Source organism: Dipodomys merriami, unplaced genomic scaffold, assembly GCF_024711535.1.
Source record: "Dipodomys merriami isolate MVZ:Mamm:240054 unplaced genomic scaffold, mDipMer1.0.p SCAF_684, whole genome shotgun sequence".
NCBI lineage: Eukaryota > Metazoa > Chordata > Mammalia > Rodentia > Heteromyidae > Dipodomys > Dipodomys merriami.
In genome coordinates this window covers 291,620-300,194 of record NW_027206273.1, presented here as the reverse complement: position 1 = coordinate 300,194, position 8,575 = coordinate 291,620, and the positions used below count along the sequence as shown (strand labels likewise).

The following is an 8,575-nucleotide window of genomic DNA, read 5'->3' as shown; positions in this document are numbered from 1 at the left end:
AGAGAAAATAAATCATGGTGAAAAAACATGCAGAAAATTCACCGGATTTTTCTGACCATTTCATCCTACGTGAACTATTGGGGAAATACATGGACACCTCATTCCCACTGGTACTCAAAGTCTCTGGTTAGGCAATTCTGATGAAGACAAGGAACAAGATGAAAACGTGAGGAAGGTATCAATTGCAAGAAAATAATGGAGAATAATCCATGCAAATTTCTTCTTTGAGATGCTGAAATTAATCGGCTTACTATAGTGCTGAGACTACTTTCCAAAAAGGCCACTCATATGTATACTAGAAATGAGGTAAGTATACCCCTCATCATCGGGAATCCTAGAGTGGACATTTTGACATTGTCCATGAGTTGGTAGCTCAAGGCAGATATTCATGCAAGAATTCTGAATGGCTTGGCACCCCTGCACAGTGCGTACATGTGGAATAATACCAGAATGGATTCTTTCTTACTTCATCATGATGCAGATACCAATCCCCAAACTAAAGGCCTCTTGACCTCCTTAAATATTGTTTCTTGGGATAGAAATAGCAAAGATACGCTGTATCTCCTTCTGTTTAAACATGATTTCAAACCAGACTGAAGAACAACTTGGAAGAAACTGCATTTGATATTGCCAAAAGCATAATTATGTATCACTAACTCTTTGAAGTTGTGGAAGGCTGTACAAATTGTTCTCCTATGTAGTCATGGTTTGGTTAAGTTTCTTAAATTTCAAAAGTGCCAGTCCATCCTTTCTGTCCCTACAAAATATTTTCATAATACAAAATAACAGCAAGATCTTAATTTAAAAATTTATGGATTCCATGTTATTCTTCCACGTGAATTGCCTGACTTTGAGGACAAAATGTATTCAAGAGTTGTTTGTATGCATCTATAATGATTTCTGCAGAGTTTGTGATTTTTTTAATTTTATCTTATCTGTTGAAAAGAATAGTATAGAAATTAAAGATATTCCTGGTGATTGTCTGAAAAAAGTATCTATGTTTGTATAAAGTCCATAATCTATTTCATTGTCTTCTAGATATAATACTTTGAAGTCTACATTGTTTTATAATATATAGGTTCATTAATAAATGTGTCCTTTCAGATTACATTCCATATAGGAAAAGTTTAAGATTCCTTTTTCCTAAGTCTTTATATTATTTTATTTCTTTGGGATAAAAAGATAATGTTATCTAATTTCAAGTATTGTAAAGGTTATGCTATGTAAGGGCCTTTCGAAGGTGAAAGTTTAATACACTGATGTCAAACTAACCTTTAATTCTATGAATTACAGGTTTTGTTACACTTGTATTTTTGTAATCAACTTTTTAATAACTGTTTTTCATTGCATTTGAAGAATGAAAAATATGGAATAATTCACAAATTTTCATGTCATCCTTGTACAAGTGCCATGTTAATGTCTGTATTGTTGTAATTTGTGTAGACCTGCTGCTGAAGCATGGAGTATCCTCTAAATTTAAGTAGTTAACGATGTAATCTTTATACAGGCATACATCCTTGGTTGCCTATTTGTAACAAGGAACCTTTATTGTTACTAAAAATGCTATTGATCTTATTTCTCTAAATTTCTATGTATAGTGGAAAAAACTTATATTGTTTGGTCGATTGCTCATATTTGCAATTTTTTGTCAATGACTATTTTGTCGTTTTCATTTTAAATTTGATCGTATTTTGAAGCCTTTATAGCTAAGTTCAAAGGTAATGGCTTTTCAAGTACTTATTTATCAACTGAGTTAGCTTTGTGGAGCTAATGGATTCAAAATAAGCCTTGCTTAAGAGCTACTTCTAAACTTCTGCAGCTTAAAATTTTCTAAATGAGGTCTCAGTGGTACAAATGTCTTTCTGTCCCTTCACCCTTCTTCCATGTAGGAACAGACCAACCAGAATATCTTACCTGACAGCATAGATTGGCTTACTGGAACAAAACTAATCTTAGTTACAAGGGTTCATAGAGATATGAACACTTCAGACTTAATTCTTCAGAATAGAAGGTATTTTATCAAAATATAATTGTTTATTATTCCTATCATTTCAAAACTAGCTAAAGCCAAGAAGGTAAAAAAATGTTCATATTCATGTTTACCTAATATCCTGGCCTGTCTACCATCCAACCAGGCAGGAACTTGCACTACTGACTTTCTATCACCAAATATTTCCATAACTCCTGGAGAAGTCCATATGTTTTTCCTCGATATTAGGCCTTAAATTGGTAATGTTTTAATCAAAGTGTTTCCTCTTGCCTCCAGGCTGTAAATTTACAAATGGTAAAGTTTTAGGTCTAACTCTACCAAAAACTGAGGTAGAGATAATGGAATAATACTTTAAAACAGAGTTGCCTTTGATGCCCTAACCACAACGGAACATTGCATAACAATTTCTTCTATTATATATACATATATATTTTATATTTATATGTGCTGATCTTAAATTTCACACAGTGAATCTTACTAGAATTCATTGGTAATTTGACAAATAAATTTAAAATTATTCCCATAAATAGATTGGAACATAAATAATTAGGTTTAGAATATATATTAGAATATAAAAAGTATCAATGCAATGTCTTCGGTATAAACTTGTGATACCTTCTAAGTGTTCTTGGTCTTCTGAATTCACATAGTAAAAAAGAAAGCAGTATTGTTTTCCTCTAATCTAGAAGAGATTTTACACTGCTGATGTGTTTCTTGTGTTAACTTGCTAGTCCCAGAGTGTTTTTTTTTTCCATATTTCTGAAGCGTTCTTACTGATTATACCAAAATTTTTGCTGATATGATGCCTAAAAGCTATTATTCTTCTGCAGTACCCATGGGTATGAGGATATCAGGTCCCAGTTACCTGCATCATCAGATAACATGGGCAAGACTTCTCACCTTGGACCATGCAACATGCTAAGAGAATGTAATTGAAGACCCATCTGATTTTCTCATTTCCTATAATATTTCAGTGCCCCAATTCCTTGCAGGAATTAGCAGTAAGCAATTGTGAAATGTAAGGCAACTTAAAATGAAAGATGAGATCACAAAATATGACAGAAAGTACTGTAGTTCAAACTTTCAATTTACAGATGACCAGCCCATATGAGTAAACAAAATCACAAATGTCACAAGATTATTTTTAATACCACTCTCCTAATGATGAATGGAAGATTTCAGTCCAGCATAGGTAGGCCGAAAAATAATTCCTGAATGTTAGATCCATAATTGTTCTACCAAGGCTAGGAAATCTTGACTTGGAGTTCAAATATAATTTCGAAAACCATTAATTGAGAAGACCCTTAGTACTTCAAAACACTGGTACTTCAGTAAAACTTGGTTCTGTAGTCTAAAAATGTTGTCATTCTCAAACCAATGATAACATACATTTAATCTCTTGAAAGTATATTCCTTTTCAAATAAACTTTTTATAATCATATTCACCAAAATAACACTTGACAAGTAGATGATAGTGACATTAAGTTTTTCAAGTGTAGGAATCAAGTTACAATAGAGTTGATTTGTTTACCCAGCACTAAGTTCAACCATTCATTAAAGTGTAGAAATAGTATCTCGCACCATTTGCGTTGTTCAGTAGGTGCCTTCCAGAAATGTGTTAAATACATCAGCCTCCCATAATTCAAACCCAAATATTAGCTAATAAAGTAAATTTCATCATATAAGAAGGTACATTTTAAAAAGTCACTAATAGTTGCCTTATCATGTGTTGCCTTATCATATATTTTCCCTATCTGTCTAACATAGTAAGAAATATGACTTTAAGTCTTGAATATGAGTACTGATCAGAGATGTGACAAACATAAAATCTGTCTTCTATTGCTATCATATTCCTCTACAGTAGTAAATTTTAGTTTTCTTCTTTTTCCAAAATTTATAGGTAGTAGAAAATATCATCCCATGTAAAATAAAATAATCACACACCATTGTACAAAGCCATTTATAAAAACTGGTAGTTAGCTATAAATTCTAAGTGATGTTTAAACTTTCTTGTTGACTAAAGATTAATCTTCCAAAACGATGAGAATAAAATCATGTCTTGGAGCTTCACGTCTCCAGTCTTGCAAATTGTTATTGCAGATGAATGAATTATGGAAATATAAGCTGACATCATTTCAAGTATATGTGGGATTGAAACTCCTTGGAATGTATTAACAGACAGTTTAACAGAACGACTATCAGGAAGTTGAAACCAGAAAGGAATAATAGTAAAGACATAAAATGAATGAAAAATGGAACAAGGGGCAAGTACAGCTAGAATACTCAATGTACACATGTAATAAAGGAAGTCCAAAACCTGCAATAAATCTTGGAGAAAGGGTTGGTTGAGAATGATAGAAGGAGTGACTCTGATCCAGGAGCATTGGACAATTAGGTGGACATATTTAATTGTAACACAAATGCACAACCTTTTGAAATTCAGTTAAAAACACAAGTACAAACAAAAACACACAAAAATCACAACCAAACAGCAATGCTTAGAGAGTATGTATATGAGCTCACAAAATTTTAATCAGTTAATGAAGGGCAGTCATGGGAAAACAAACAAAGCTGTCCAAAGAGGGCAGTTTGGTGTAGGGGAGAATCTTGAACAGATTTGAATAGATTGTCAAAGGTTATAAATCACCTACATCAATTGCAAATATTTTCTTCTGTGAGTATTCTCTTTTTTGGGGGGGGTCCGGTCGTGGGGCCTGAACTCTGGGCCTGGACGCTGTCCCTCAGCTCTTCAGCTCAAGGCTAGCGATCTACCACTTGAGCCACAACTCCACTTCCTTGCTTTTTTCTTTTTGCTTATGTGATGCTGAGGAATCGAACCCAGGGCCTCAGGCATGCAAGGCAAGCGTTCTACCCCTGAGCCACTTTCCCAGCCCCCACTCTTTGAGTATTCTTTATCTGAACTGGTTACTCCAGTCCTGAGCTACACTTTATAGCTTGTGAAGATAGAATGGAAGAAACAAGGTCAAGATCCCATTACACCACTGGAGATAAAACAGTCCTGTATGGGTTCTCTCATCTTTCTTCACTACCTTCACTACTCTTTTCTCATACTTTTATTAAAGTAAGTGATTTTGAATTACATCTTCCCTTCTTTTTCAGAGAATTACTGTTTAGTAATTAAATGTCAATTCACAAATTTTGATGTCTTTTTTTAAAAGAACTTTGAATTTAAATTCCATTGCAACCTTGTTTCACACAGTGAGAGTATATTTCCTGGGTAAGGACAATTCTCAAGAGAACCTACAGGATTTACAGCAAGGTTTGTGAGGCTTATTTGTTTACTGTGAAAATGAGCCATATTCACCCACATTGCTCCCTCTCAACTAAGTCTACACGGATTTCTTTGCATGAAAGCGTATTTTCCCAGACAATTTTAAATGTTCTTAATAGGCTAAGTTGTTAAAAAGTTTGAACAATTAAAATTTACCTGTCATAAATTTTAAAGCTCTTTTGAAATTCCTTTATCAGAATCGTGAATTCACCAATCATAATCCCGCCCTTACCAACAAAAAGAGTTAACATGTTGTTTTCATGATATAGTATCCATGAAACTACTATTTTCCAGTGCCTTTGTTATGCATATATATGACCATATAAGCTGATGCTGAGCAAAATCAACTCCAAGATATGGAAAAAGAAATATTTATTTGCAGTTGTTGTTTTTGATGAACTATGTGATTTCTATTTTCTTTGAGATTTTCCCCTAAGGTTTATCCTCTGCTGTGTTTGATTTTGGTACCCTGTGTATTTTCTATACATTTACCTTAATTAGTTAAGGGAACAGGAACAAAAAAAAAAACGGTGAGGCAAAGGACAAAGAGCAAACCAATGCAATAGCAATTCTCACAAGACAATAAGTTGGAAATGTACATTACAACGTCTGAGGGGTATTGTGATGAAGGAAAAACTGTGAGAAAAATGAGAGAGGGGATAACAAGTTTGAAAAGTTATGTATTCAGTACCTTCCAATGGCTATAACCCCAGTGCACATCACTTTCACATTAAAATTAAATTTAAAAAATAAGCTGATGAAATAAAATTTCACTGTTTTGGTATAGTAAATATTATTCTTTATGAAGTAACTTTTTAAAATCAATATTATTTAGCATCTAATTTGAATTAATTACCTCTTCTTTATCAGAGGGTCATCAACTTGAATGATATCCAACTAGAAAAGTTTTTCACAATATACTTGCCAATATTTTGAAAACAGAATAAATTTAGTACTTTCTTATACTAAAAGAGAAAACAGTTTAATTCTATGGAAACCCATAACTTTTAAAAGTTAATAAGTTGTTAAGAGGACAGAATGTATGTGTTCTTCAAAATTCCTATGACTAATAACTACTCATTTTCAAATTCTGAACATTCCATTCCTGAGAGATTCAAAATATACCTGTTTGCATGTTATGTAATTCTGCAATAGGTGCATTTTCCAATGGGGTGTTACAGACTGAGAAGTGAACAGAAAAAGAGCCACATTCTGATAAAGGATAAAACTATGAAGCATGTTATAATTAATTCTTCAAGAGTAAGCAGTTGTTTGTCAGATTAAGCTATTATTTCTTGACCATCAATCACAAGATTTATGCCATAAAGTCATCCTAGACCACCAGTTTCCAACTTGTAGGGTGCACCTCAAAATTCCCTTAATTCACATCAAGAATAGCTTATCTCCATTGTGAAAATACACTGCACCTCTGCTAATGTGATGCCCTCCGTGTTCTGGAAAGAACACCACTATAAACTGGAAATATTATTTATATTTATACTTTTTAAATATCATAGATAAAAGGATGCTACGATTGTACGATTACAGTTAAAAGCCTGTGAAGACTCAGGGTCTAGGTTGAAGGGGCAGAATGATGCAGGTTCCGGCCTCAGGATTATCTGAGGACTGTGTTTGAGTAATAGGAAAGTTCTTGGTATGCCGGGCTAGAGAGGGAAAATGTTCTCTCTCCCTATCTCAAAACACATCACAGACTCCTGGGAGCTGAGGAAGTAGCTCTTCTGCTTGCTTAAGCATAGTTGAACAGCTGGTCAAGCATTTTCCTGAGATTGGACAAGTGGTTTGAGCTTGCTTTAAACTAGTTTAGATAATAATATACCAAGACAGGGCTGGGAAGGTGGCTCACTGGTAGAGCGCTTGCCTTCCATGCATGAGGCCCTGAGTTCGATTCCTCAGCACCGCATAAGCAAAAAGAAAAAAGCCGGGCGTGGTGATGTCGCTCAAGTGGTAGAGCTCTAGCCTTGAGCTGAAGAGCTGAGGGAAAGCTCCCAGGCCCAGAGTTAAGGCCCCACGATCGGACCCCCCAAAAATAATAATATACCAAGGCATTGTCTCATAGGTCAAGTAAAAATGTATCTGTTGAAATTTTTGTGTCAATGTCTTCTGACCAAATCTTGGCCACGATCATGCTTGCCTGTCTTTAAATACCCACTAACAATAAAGCATACCATGGAGTGGCAATTGTTGTATGCACTCTGCATCCCCTGTGTCCTGGTGATTTCTTTACCCTTACCCAGGGACCCCAAGGCACTAGATGATACAACTGGCACCCAAACAGGGACCCTTCATTGTTGAATTCAGGAAGGGATATTCAGGTAAGTACCTTTAATTACAGGGTGATGGGAAAAGTTAAATCTACTCCGTACTTACATATGCTTAAACATTTACTTGGTGCTTATGGTCTAAATATTTCTTCTTCTGACATAGAAATGTGTATTAATGTAGTTAGGGAATGGAGTCCTTGGTTCCCCGATGAAGGAACATTAGATGTTGATAATTGGAAACGAGTAAAGAATAATGTAGAAAGAGCTGTTCAAGAAGGGGAAAAGATTCCTATTAGATTTTGGTCTACTTGGGCTATTTTACATACCCTTTTTGAAGCTTTGAATAAGGAAAGATTAATAGCAGACTTAAAGTAAGAGGCCACCCCTTCTATTGTAGGTTTACAATTGGAATCTGAGGTTAAGGACACAATAGATAAGGATGCATTGCAATTAACAGAGAAAAAACAAGAGGTAAAAAAGGCTGAAAAGGAACAAACTGAAAGTGTAAATAAAATGTCTGAGCAAATGGAATTGATTTTATCAAAATTACAACATATGGAGTTGGAAATTAGCAGAGTGAAAGGAGAACCTGAAAATGTGAAAGTAAAGCAGCCTTCGGCTCCTTCACTGGCCGATGCAATTTTTACAGCATCATTCCCTCACAAAACAGAGGGCTCAGACCATGAGTTTGATGATGAAATGCCTATTTTTTCCTTATCCTGTAATTCGACCACCCCCTATGAATGGTATATCTCAACCAGTCAGATATGAAGGTGCTGCTGTTGATGATATTGGTAAACTGAAGAAGGTAGTGATGGTGTATGGTCCTTGTAAGGTCAGCTCCAGGATGGCGAGCTAACTCCACCCTCCTTGCAGCAAAGTCTCCACCCAGTACCTGCATTACCTAGGCAACTGGGACATCTGAAAGAGGTCACATCTGCATCCACTGAGGTCACATCTGAATTTGATGTGGCCACACCTCCTCTGCCCATACCCTAGATAAGGCCTAGC

The 8,575-nt window shown here is 35.1% G+C and overlaps 1 pseudogene; it reads right to left on the bottom strand.

The window, feature by feature from the left end:
• Positions 1-1,360: 1,360 nt before the first annotated feature.
• Positions 1,361-1,460, bottom strand: LOC138816107 (U6 spliceosomal RNA; annotated as a pseudogene).
• Positions 1,461-8,575: the final 7,115 nt, after the last annotated feature.